Here is a 12129-nt window from a genome sequence, read left to right on the forward strand (position 1 = left end):
CTGAGTACTTGTGGCTCAGCACTCTGCAGGCCTGAGGGAGGAGACATACCCTGAAGGCTGGCATTCTAATCTCCAGCCACTTGGGTGGTCAACCCTGGGAGCCGCACTTTGAAATCCTGGCCTGGATGACTAGTCTTCTGGCAAAGTAGGGTGAGGAGACCCTAAAGCAGGGGTGTTTGGCAGGGAGAGCTGGGGTTGTTGCTAGGTTACTCCCTCCAGCCACTGAAGCAGAGATGGCAAGTGTCCTGCGAACTGGCCGCTACATCCTGCTTGTTCCCAGGGCAGACATTACTAGTCAATCAAGCAGCACAAGAATCATCTAGCATCAGGATTCTTTTTTTTTTTTTTTTTTTTTTTTTTTTTTTTTGATTTTTCGAGACAGGGTTTCTCTGTGTAGTTTTGGCCATCCTGGACTCACTTTGTAGATCAGGCTGGCCTCGAACTCACAGCGATCCGCCTGCCTCTGCCTCCTGAGTGCTGGGATTAAAGGCGTGCGCCACCACGCCCGGCAGCATCAGGATTCTTAGCCCAGCACTCCTGGTCTATCAATGAGTGAGCTACAGTGGAACTCACTGAGGGAAAGGGCTGTGATCTGCGAGAGGGCTAGTACCAAGTTACTGTCGACCATGCAGAATAACAGGAAATAGGTGCCAGGAATAACTTGAGAGGGGCGGGAACCAGGCCCCAGGAAAACAGAGGTAGCCTGCCTGAGGACCTTCTAAGTAACTACCTGTTCCTTCTGGGTGGGCAGGGGGAGCCCCCACCTTATGGCTTCCCGACCCAGGTGCTCATTTACCTGCCTGCCCTATGGTTTACTTTGTTAAAAAGATTTATTTGCTGGGCATGGTGGCACACGCCTTTAATCACAGCACTAGGGAGGCAGAGGCAGGCAGATCGCTGTGAGTTTGAGGCCAGCCTGGTCTACAAAGCAAGTCCAGGACAGCCAAGGCTACACAGAGAAACCCTGTCTTGAAAAAAAAGAAAAAGAAAAAGAAAGAAAAGAAAAGATTTATTTATTTATTTTATGTATCTTGAGTGTTCTGTTTTCATGCACACCAGAAGAGGGACTCAGATTCCATTATACATGGTTGTGAGCCGCCATGTGGTGCTAGGAATTGAACTCAGGGGTCCTCTGGAAGAGCAGCCAGTGCTCTTATCCACTGAGCCATCTCTCCAGCCTTGCCCTGCAGTCTTTTGGCCTCACTGTCATTTTCTTTTCTTTTTCTTTCTTTTCTTTTTCTTCCTGTTGGTCAGGAACCCCTCACTATCACCATCACTAGGGGCTTTGGTAGTTGGTAGGCTTTAGTAGGGCACGAGGGCAACCTAAACCTGACTTCTGCACCTACCCAGGGCAGCTTCCTCAAGTCAGCTAGGAGTTCCGAGGCAGAAGGTGGCCTCGGATTTGTCTGTGGTCATTGGGGCCATCACAGAGGCTCCGGCTGCAGATGCTCGGAGGCTGTAGGGACCTGCCAGCAGCGGATGAACTAAGCTGCCCTGGTGGTCAGAAGTGTGACTTGTGAGGCCCTCTCTGTCGCAGGGTCCTTGATGCCCAGGCCATCCTGACAAGGATCCTCTCTGGCCCTCTCAGAGCAGGCCTGGTCTTCTTGGTCCCTTCAGGACGCAGCATCTCCCGGCCTTGACATCCAACCTCAGAGCAGCAGCTCTGATTCGAAAGTCATTTTCTGTCTTCCTCTTTGGTTCAGGGAGTACAGTCTTGGGGGGGAAAGAGAGGGACCCCCCACTTCTCCTCACTCTGTCCCCTTTCACCCCTGCTTTCCTTTCTCCAGCTGGCTCACCATCTGAGGCCTGGGAGACAAAGACCCTTCGCGCATCAGAATGGCCAGTAGGTTTCAGCCCCACTCCCTGGACTGGCCGCTGCCAACTTTTCACAGCACCCGAAGTGCCATGGGTGGGAAGGGCAGGTGTCCCATGTTCAGTTAGCCAAGTGCCCGTTGCCCCTAGAGAGCAGGGCCCAGGCCTCCTTAGGGGGTGCAAGTAGGGGGGTCTGCGCCTGGAAACATTGTCTGGGAAGGAAGAATTTACAGACTTCTGTTTACCAAAAACGAGGCCCGTAAAACATTTAACAGCAGCCAATTACGGGGGACAGCTGCAGAGGTTTACACGCCGCGCCCCCCCAGGCCCCCGCCCCCCCGCCCAGCTGCTCCCACCCAGGCCCCTTGGCTTTTGTCAAGTCTTCCAGGAGCTGAGTTTAATCTGGGTAACATCTGCTGCAGATGTGTCCACACACACCACTAGGCCGAAGGGGCAGGTCTTTCAGCCTTGGCCTGCCCTTGAGCTATAGGGGAACAGGCCTGGCAGTGGGCACTGTCCCCACATCTTCCCGTGTGGTCTGAGGGTGTGCTGTCATCTGGGAGATGGTGCTACACCACGCAGGCAAGTTTCCCCCGTCACAGAAATCTCTAGTCTTCACACGGCCCCCTGCCTTGTGACGCAGCCGGAAAAGCTGTGCTGTCAGACGTGCAAGATAGATGCTTTCCTACGTGCGGTACCAGAGGCCACTGAAGCAGAGACTGCCCCACAGTGTCAGTAGGCAAGGGTTCGGGTGGTGACTCCTCGGTGGGGTGTGGCATGTGGTCTGAGGGTCCTAGGTGGTCTTTGCCCCAGACTTGTGTGTGTGTACTGCGAACTGTTTACCAGTTCTGAGGGCTTTGCCTGAGCTAGGTGCCAGGGATGTTCCAGAGCTGCCTGGCCCTGTGCCACAGGGGCTCCTCTACTTCAGCACCCAGCCGGAGCAGCTTTTGGAGACATGGGGCAGGACGGGCATGGCAGGGTGGCACTCACGTACCTCGGGGGTCTGCCCCTGCAGGGTTCCCCCTCCCTCCCCCAAACACTCAGGAGTCTCCATCTCAAAGTAAAGCAAGGCTGAGTGACTGACGCTGCTGGGCTGTGGATCTTGTTGGTGGCTCCACTGTGACCCTGGGAGAGTCCTGGTGCCTGGTTCCCTGAGCCTGTGGCTGAAACTCCCTTTATCAGATAACAGCACCTGTCGCCCTGGCTTCCTCCCTGCGGACGGACGGGTGGCAGCCTCCTCCCCTAGGCGAATCCCTTGAGGAGACCCTGAGGACTCCTCTGTCATAGTCCAGCACTGCCCGGGAAGCGAGACTGTCGGGAAGCTCTTGGGACAGCAGTGTCCCCAACGGGAAACCCTTCTAGAGCCTGATTGCCATGGGGACGTGTCCGTGCAGAGCTCGGCTTGGGCGCAGCCCGGCTGTTTCTGCTGTAGTTTGTCTGTGCCTTTGTCTGGGTCCCTGCCTGCTGCTCACAACAGGCCTGAGGGTGCTCCAACCCCCCATGCCCTTTAGACTCTGAGTGGCTTGGTTGAAGACCTTGTAGGAACAGCTTCAGTCTGACCCAGTCTCCTCGAAGATCCTGCACCCTGTTGTTAAACAGAGAAAGCCGGCTTTCTGAGCCAGCGAACCAAGCTGTCTTGGTGACAGCAGTGGGTAGGGTCAGTAGCTACCGGCAGCCACTCCCTGTTGGGTGTGATGGAGGCCCAGGTCCCAATACTTCTGTCAGGCCTGTTGGGAGGGACCAGCCAAGAAGCCGTAGACCTTATGGCTAGTGGTACCTTACGCCAACAGTTCTGAGCCTCCCAAGGGGAGCTTGTGAAGTGCTGCAACTTTTTCTCCCTCTAAAAATATTTTCGGGGGGCTAGAGAAATGGCTCAGAGGTTAAGAACACTGGCCACTCTTCCAAGTTTCTGAGTTCAATTACCAGCAACCACATGGTGGCTCACAACCATCTATAGTGAGATCTGTCGCCCTCTTCTGGTGTGCAGGCATACATGCAGGCAGAACACTATGCATAATCAATAAATAAATCTTAAAAAAGAAAAAAAGAACTACAGTTTTTTAAAAAGTTAAATATTTCAGATGTATTGGCTTTATTTTTTGTGTCTGAGGATTTTGCTTACAAGTATGTCTGCTACCCACAAAGATCAGAAGAGGAGGTTGGGTCCCCTGGAAATGGAGTTATAGGTGGCTGCTGGAATTGAACCCAGGTTCTCTGCAGGAACAGCCATGTACTCTTGGAACTCACTCTGTAGACCAGGCTGGAGTCAGTAACTCAGAGATCAGCCTGCCTCTGTCTCTGGAGTGCTGAGAGTAAAGGCCTGCGCCACCATCGCCCAATGACAGCCAGTGTTCTTAACCACTGTGTCATCTCTCCAGGTCACTGTGCTGCAGCTTCTGTGCCCCCCCTCCCCAGTGCTTGCCATCAGGGCTCAGCCATCTTGCCAGCTAGGACCTCATGGGGCTGGGAAACAGGGATGGGCCCAAGGTCAACAGGGTGGGATTGGCTCTAGGCTGTGGGTAGCATTACTATGCCGTGTTGGCTCAGCCCTTCAGACCTTTGACTGCCTCTGAGGGACAGACCACAGCCTGAGAGGGGCCCCCTTTGTGCTACTCAGGGTTGCTAGGTAGCAGCTGGGGCTAACGTTTCGTACACAACATGGCACGCCTGGGACCTTGCAGACCGGAGCAGATGCCTCGCTTCCATAGAGAGCATGGTTGAGGGAAGAGGCTAGTGGCTTCCAGCGAGTGGGAACTGGCCACATCTTAGTTTCACCTAGCCAGCCTGTAGTACAGCCCGACTCTACCAAGACCATATGCTTCCTCGGGTGCCTGTGGAAGGTGCGGCCTGGAGGCCCTGTCTTCTGTGGCTCTCCCTTGGCTGAGAACTCACGGATAGCCTGTACTGCTTCCTTCCTTTCAAGCTGCCTCTCTGAGCCCCTTTGTTGCCTGGCCTGGAAGCTGCTGCCACACCAGGCGCTGCTGGGAGGGACTCAAATGCAGCCTCTCCCTGTCTAGCCCCTAGCCTGTTAGCAATTCAGTTTGTGCTGAGTCTGGGTTCACATGATGTATTGGGGCTGGAGAGATGGCTCAGCGGGTTAAGAGCACCACCTGCTCTTCCAGAGGTCCTGAGTTCAATTCCCAGCAACCACATGGTGGCTCACAACCATCTATAACATGATCTGATGCCCTCTTCTGGTATACATGTAAAAGCAATGATAATACATTAAAACAAATAAATACATCTTAAAAAAAAAAAAAAGAACGTGTTGATGGGTTGATTTCCCACCAGTGGGGTGGTGGGCGGCTCTGAGGGGTGCTGCTCCTGGGCTTCTCGCCTCCTTAGGGACCAGGGAGCTAAGAACTGTCTCTACCTACAACAGTGCTTTGCTTCCCTAGCTCCTGCGTACCCCAGATTTTCGGGGAGTCTGGCATCTACCTTCCTGCCTGTGAGCCACTTGGATCACCATGGAAACAGCAATGTTCTCTACGGGCAACACCGTCTCTATGGAGCCCAAAAAGGCAAGTGCTGTGGGGTGCTGGGCATCCCAAGGGGGGGGGGTAGCTCATGGGGTACCAGCGGGCCGAGTCAGCCCTCGGCCACCCGTGCAGACCTTGCAAGAGTAGCGTTTTCACCTCCCACCTGGGAGTCTGCAAGAGCTGGCCAGAGATCTCTCTGTCCTTGTCGTGAGGCGGAGGTGCTCTGTGCTCTGTCTTTGGAGGGTCTGTTTACTTTTTAAAATTTTTTTGGCGGGGGGGACGTTCTCCCGTGGTATGGCTAGAGGCCGGGGCTGGTATTGCATTAGTGACCACGGTTCAGTTTCAGGTGGACCCCATGACATGATACGACCCAGACAGAGTCTCCGTAAGGCCAGAGTTAGCCATGCCAAGGGATATATATACCAGGGCAGAGCTACGTGTTCCGTATGGTTCTAGTTTCCAGCCCAGGCGGTAGGAAGGACCACCAGTCTGAGGAGGTGGCTAGGGGCCTTCTGGCGGGGGGTGCTGGTCCCGAGTGACCCTGTGTAACAAGGCACTGGTGTGCGGAAGGTGCAGAAAGAGTGAGGCTGGCTTCGACAGATCCCTAGGGAGCCCCAGCTCTGGCAGAGGACAATGTCCACCATCAGGAGCCGAGAGATGGGCAGTTAGTTCAGAGTGCCTTCATGTGGCTCTCCTGGACTAGGAAGGTGAGCTAAGGACTGAGGTTCTGCACGTTTGGGCCCAGAAGAGTCTCCGAGCTGCTGAAGCTCAGAATAGCTTTTGGGCTAGCTGTGGTTAGCACAGGCTGCCCTGGTTGGGGTGCGGCCAGGAAGTCTCCGGCAGCCACACCCAGCGGCGTGGTGCCATCCTAGACAGCCCTGCCTCACGCTCCCAGGAAGCAGACTTGGGCACTTGTGGCTTACGAGCCCTCAGTACGCGGTCTCCTCTCCATCAGCCCCCCCACCCCCCGTGCCTGCAGCTGTTTTGACAGCATCTGTCAAGGGTGGGCAGGTGGCTAGTCTGAGCCCTGGAGACCAGACTGGTGAACCTGGGCCCAAGGACTCCCCCTGGGCCGTGGGGCTGACTGGTGTCTTGGCAGCTGCTGGCCAGGCCTCTCCGCTTTCACAATACTGTGGCGGCGCTTTGTCCAAGAACATTATTTGGTTTGGGAAATTAAGCTAATTGGGTTTCTCCTGGGCCACCCCCTTTCCTCTCCCCTTCCCCTTGTTTCTAATTAGAGGAAATTGACACGGAATTTACATGACTGAAGACAGTTTTACAAGTTGCAAACGTTTTCTTTTGTTTCCCTGCCTGGTGTGCGGCTCCCTTAGCTTCGGCCTTGCCTGCTGCCCACCTACCCAACTCGGGGAGGCAGGGCAGCCCCGAGGGTCAGCCAGGGCTTGGGTGCACTCCAGGTAGGCTGGCAGAGAATATGTGCCTCCAGGGCTTACTGAGGACAGCCTAGAGCTGACCCTACCTGGGCAGGACGGGTTTGCCCTGGATCCAGGGCCCCTGCTGGACAGCTCGCCCTCAGACCACAGAGGGAGTCCTCAGGAGCCACCCTGCCCAGGCTGGTGCCAGGGTTGGGACGAAAGCAGGTACAGTTGTATCTTACCAGAGACCATTTACCCTTCCCCTCTTCCCCAGTCCTGTTAGCCTGAGACAGTGAGGTAAGATGCTGCAGTCTGCGGGGCCGGGGGGGGGGGGGTCCTGAGAGTGTCCTACAGATGCGTCCCTCACACCTTCTCGTCTTCAGATACCCTGGACTCACTCTTACTCAGGCAGTCACAGCACTGGGTGTGGGGAGAGCGACAGAAGCTACAAGTGTCAAGGCCCCCTCTGCTGCTAGGCACTTGACTAACTGGAGCTCTAGGCTGCACATGGTCACTGGAGCTCTGTAGAGCAGGCTACACCCACCTCCACCTTGACAGTCTCTGAGGGTGGCACTGAGCTGGCTAAGGAAGCCCCTGGCCAGGGCTCTGCAACGCCAGCTCCTAGGGCCCAGACGGAGGAGGGGCAACCGGGAAGGCCGGAGTTTAGGAAGGGGGAGCTTCAGTTTGGAAAGAAAGTGCTGTTCTGCCTGCGGATGGTGGTGATGTGGCCCGGTGCCCCTAGCCGAGCACTCAGAGACGGCTGTGTTATGCTGTGTATGTGTCCCTGCTTTGAAAAACATTTTTTAGATTGAAATGTCATGTTGCGTACATGAGTGAGTGCTTTGCCTGCGTGTATGTACATGCACCAGGTGTGCACCGGGTGCCCACAAAGGTCAGAAGGTGTTAGCTCCCCTGAGGTTCTGCGTGGGAACCCAGCGTGGGTGAGCCTTCTCTCCAGCCCCCTCTTCGATTTGAATAACAAAACAAAACCCCTGGGTCCTGGGTCCTGGGTCCTGACCTTCACGCTTTTGGCTTACAGATAATTTCTACCTGCGCAACCTGCCCCCACAGCCTGCAATCCTGCCTGCCAACCACAACTTCCCTGGGGTGCCGAGAGCCACGCCCACTCATCCCATCGGCTCCTGCAGCCGGGACCGCGTCGAGGCAGCCCCCCTGCAGAAGGGTCCCAAGGAGTTTGACCGTTTCCTCATGGGTAAAGAGCTGGGCAAAGAGAAAGCCAGCAAGGTGGCAGAGGCCAGGGAACGGCCAGCAGCAGAGGAAGACGGCGGCAAAGAACGCCAAAAGCTGGTGCCGCCCATGCCCACCGACGGGCCCTGCAAGGAGGCTGGCCCTGCGCTCCGGGGTGCCTGCGAGGGTCGCCCCAAACACCTCACCTCCTGCCTGCTCAACACCAAGATACTCAATGGCGACATGGCTAAGGCCTCACTGGCCAGCTGTGCAGGGGGCATGCTGGGCCGGCCCAGCACAGGTGTAGCAGCACCTGGGCGCTGTGCCAAGGAGGTGGCAGGCCCTATGGAGCCTGGGCCAGCCTTCAGCGAGTGCCTGGAGAGACGGCAGATGCTGCATCACGCTGTGTCCTACACCGTACCCTCTGGCTTGCCTACCGGGCCACCCCCGCCCCTCAGCACAGGCCCTGCAGGCTCTTTTCCCTGCCTGCAGCTGCACGCAGGTCCAGACGGCCTCTGCCCCCTGCAGGACAAAGTCCCCCGGGACCTAAAGGCCAGTGGGCCCACCTTTGTGCCTTCTGTGGGACACCTGGCTGACAAGAGCCGCCCCTTCCAAGTAGCGGAGGCTTGTGCCGTGGCAGGGGACGGCAAGGACCGGCACCTGGACGGGGCCATGGCCCCTGACCACGGCACACCCTATGGCGTCTCCTATGCCCACCTAAAGGCCGAGGGCAAGGGCGAGCGGCGGCCTGGGGGCTTCGAGGCAGCCCTCCACCCGCGGCTGAAAGGCCTGGAGTATCTGAGTGCAAGCCCTGATGCTCCCTTCCAAGGACTTTCCAAAGGCAGCCTGGACAAAAGTGGCTACTTCGAGTTGCCTGCTGCTTCCCAGGACTGTGCCCGGCCCAATCACCAAGACCATCTGGGTGGGAAGGCCACCCAAGTCTGCTGCACTTTAGACAAAGTGGCCAGCAAAGAGGCCCCTACTGGCCTTCCAGGGGCCCAGAAAGTGGCCCGGATCCGGCATCAGCAGCACTTGGTGGCTCCTGAGATAGAAGCAGGGAGCAGCGGGGCTGAGACTAAACGCAAGACCGTGGAACTGGCATCGCTGGGTTACAGTGGGCCCCATATTCCTCCGTGGGGTGTTCAGGCAGGCCACAGCGCGTCCATGGCCATGAGCGAGGAACGGAAGGGCGGTGCCTATCTCGACCCCTTTGGAGGTGGCCTACAGCAGGCAGCTCTCCTGTCCCAGGAGCTGCCCACTCCACCAGATGAGGTGTCGGCCATGAAGAGCCTCCTCAAGTACAGCAACCAAGCCCTGGTTGTGGGCCAGAAGGCTCCGTTTGTGGGCCTGGGTGGCCTCAAAGCCAGCTGCGTCCAGCAGGAAGCCAAGTTCCCAGCCACGAAGGGCCCAGGCCCGGTGGAAAGACCCGACTGTGCCCGCAGCCAGGAGCATGAGGCCTCACATGGAGACGGGGAGGTACGGCAGCCGCCTGTGGGCATTGCGGTGGCCCTGGCCCGGCAGAAGGACACCGTCAGCCGACCCGATACCACCTATAGTACCAACAGCGGGCGGCAGGGCAGGGCTGCCCCCACCTTCAAAGGTATGGCATTCGTGGTTGGGAAGCAAGGTGGATGGATGGTCCTGCCTCTGCCCCTAGAAGAGCTTCCAAAGTCGTCCCCCCCCCCTGCCACTCATCCCCCGCTGCCAGGGGACCCTGCCTCAGTGCATCAGCCCCCAACTCAAGGCTCTCTGGATATGACAGTCAGGTTTTCCCGCCACCTTTGCTCTGTGCAGCTGCCGCAGGACCTCGCGCTACCCATGCACTGGACCTGGAGAGTGAGGAAGACAGGACGCGGATGTGTGATGACCGCCTGGGGCTGCCTGGCCGCGAACTGCTGTTACAGTAAGAGCTGAGCAGAGTCCCTTGGTGACTCTGCCCTCTGGGAGCCCTCGTGGGACCATGACACTGGGCTCAGGCCTGTCGTGTGCAGGGCGTGCACAGCACTCTTGACATTCCCAGAGGGAACTGAGGCTCAGAGCCTGGAGTCTCCCAGGAGCCTTCCACCTCCATTTCCCCTTGTTGAGGGGCTGAGGTTGGCCGCAGCGAGGGAGGGGAGGGGAGGGGAGGGTGCCCCCCCCCCCAGGCTGACTCTGGTGATCTTACAGAGACAACAAAGACCTCGTGGAATTTGCCCGGATCCACCCTTCAAGCAGCTGCCCTGGAGACCTACCCCCCCACCTCATGATGCAAGGCAGCCAGCTGAGCGGGGACCCGGCCCCTCACCCCCACCCTGCCCACCCCCACTGGCTGCCCCGCACCAGAAGTCCCTCCTTATGGATGGGGGGACATTCCTATGGTCAGTGCTCCGAGAGCAGAGTGGGAGTGGGGGGCTGGCTTGGGGTCACAGGTCACCCTCTCCTGGCTGGGCCACCCAGGAGTGGGAAGCCTGGATTACATGGGTTCTCTGGCCTGAACACTACTACACTCTTGTTTCTCAGGCCTGGGACACCCTGCCCTGCACCAGAACCTACCCCCTGGCTTCCCAGCGTCCGTGCCCGGCTCCATGCCCTCAGTGTTCCCCCTCCCCCAAGATGCACCCACGCAGCTGGTCATCTTGCCCTCAGAACCTGCCCCCCACGCTACCCCTCACACACTCGGTAAGGACCTTCTCCAGGCTGGCTGTTTGCATATGGGGCTGTTAGCAGTTCATCTGAGGAGGGCAGCCTCTTGGTCGGGGGGTGGGGGTGGGGGGGAAGGTAGGCACGTGGCTGGCCAGGATCTGGGAGAGAACTGTGAGGTGCTTGGGTTGTCTCTCCGGAGACAGGAACGGGAGACGGGCTGGGAAGAGTTGAGGGGGGGAAGTAGACTGGTGTGTAAGGGGGAAACTGCCCCAGGTGGGCTCTTCGTGTCTGCCTGGACACTGATAGTCCTCTGGCCCTGCCTGCAGCTGAAGTCATGGACCAGGCCTCACTGTGGCCCCCCATGTATGGGGCCCGGGGTCCTGCCTCACACATGCAGCACCCTGGCCAGCTCCCTGTGTACTCTCGGTCCCAGCTGCTTCGGCAGCAAGAGATATATGCACTGCAACAGCAGCAGCAACAGCAGCAGCAGCAGCAGCAGCAGCAGCAGCAGCAGCAGCAGCGGACCACCCAGGCTCTGGAGCTGCAGCGGGCTGCCCAGTTCCAGGTACCATGCTCCCAGCAGCCACCCCAACCTGAGATCCAAGACTGTTCTCTCCAGGTCCCAGGCAGTTGGCCCCAGGACACCCCTGCATGTCTCTCACCAAGCAGTGGGCCGCAGGGATACCAAGGACGTGGCCATCTGAGTATCTTCCCCACCCAACAGCGCAAGCCTGAGGATCGCCACACGGAGCTGGAGGAACCTGCCCAGGAGAAGGCCCCAAAGTCCACCCACAAGCCAGTTGCCTTAACCCCCATGGCCAAGGGCGCCCCCTCATCTGCCACTGCAGGCCTGGTCAAGCTATCACCCTGCTGCCACTCACCCACCCTGAAGACCTCTGCTAGCTGTCCCACACCACCACCTCGTCCCAGCACCCCCTGCACTTTATCCATCTGCCCTACTGGCAGCCCAGGGCCTGGCTCTAAGGTGCCTAGCACCAAGGACAAGAGTGGGGAGGGCCAGCGGGTTGGAACTGACCTAACCACGCTGGAACCAGGTAAGGGAGTGAACCTTTTTGGTCTGGCAGGTCCGACCTACCCCTGCTGGGTGGGTGGGTCCCCTCCCCAACACCCTCCCACCCCCAGCCCCCCACAACTTCTGCCCAGGCATCCCTGTACTTAGGCCATGAAGTTCTTCTCCATCTCTCTTGACAATCCTCCTGTGGTCCATGAGTTGCTGTTATGGCCCATCTATAGGCCCCTCTTTATTCTGGGTAGATGGGGGAAAAAAAAAAAAAAGAACCAGACCCTCCCCCAACACACACACACAACTGGCCAGCGAGGGGGCCTGTGAATGTGGCATGCTTGACCCACCACAGACTCAAGACCTGTCCCCAGCCAGTGATCGCAGATTTTTAACAAAGCTGAGAGAGGGCAGCATTACCACAAGGGACCAGAGTAGCTATCTGCACCCCGTGGAGCAAGGAAAGGTGCTTGCACTGGGGTGTTGTGCCTGCTGCCGCCACCCACCGGCTTTCCATCAGCCAATGGTTTTTCTGTGAATCAGGCTGAGCAGTTTGGAAATCCATCTGATGAGCGTGAAGCCTGTCCCAGTTCCACAGTAAGGAGACAGAGCCAGAGGAGGTTTTGTGTTGGAG

The sequence above is a fragment of the Acomys russatus genome, chromosome 16 (genome assembly GCF_903995435.1).
Source record: "Acomys russatus chromosome 16, mAcoRus1.1, whole genome shotgun sequence".
Taxonomy (NCBI): Eukaryota; Metazoa; Chordata; class Mammalia; order Rodentia; family Muridae; genus Acomys; species Acomys russatus.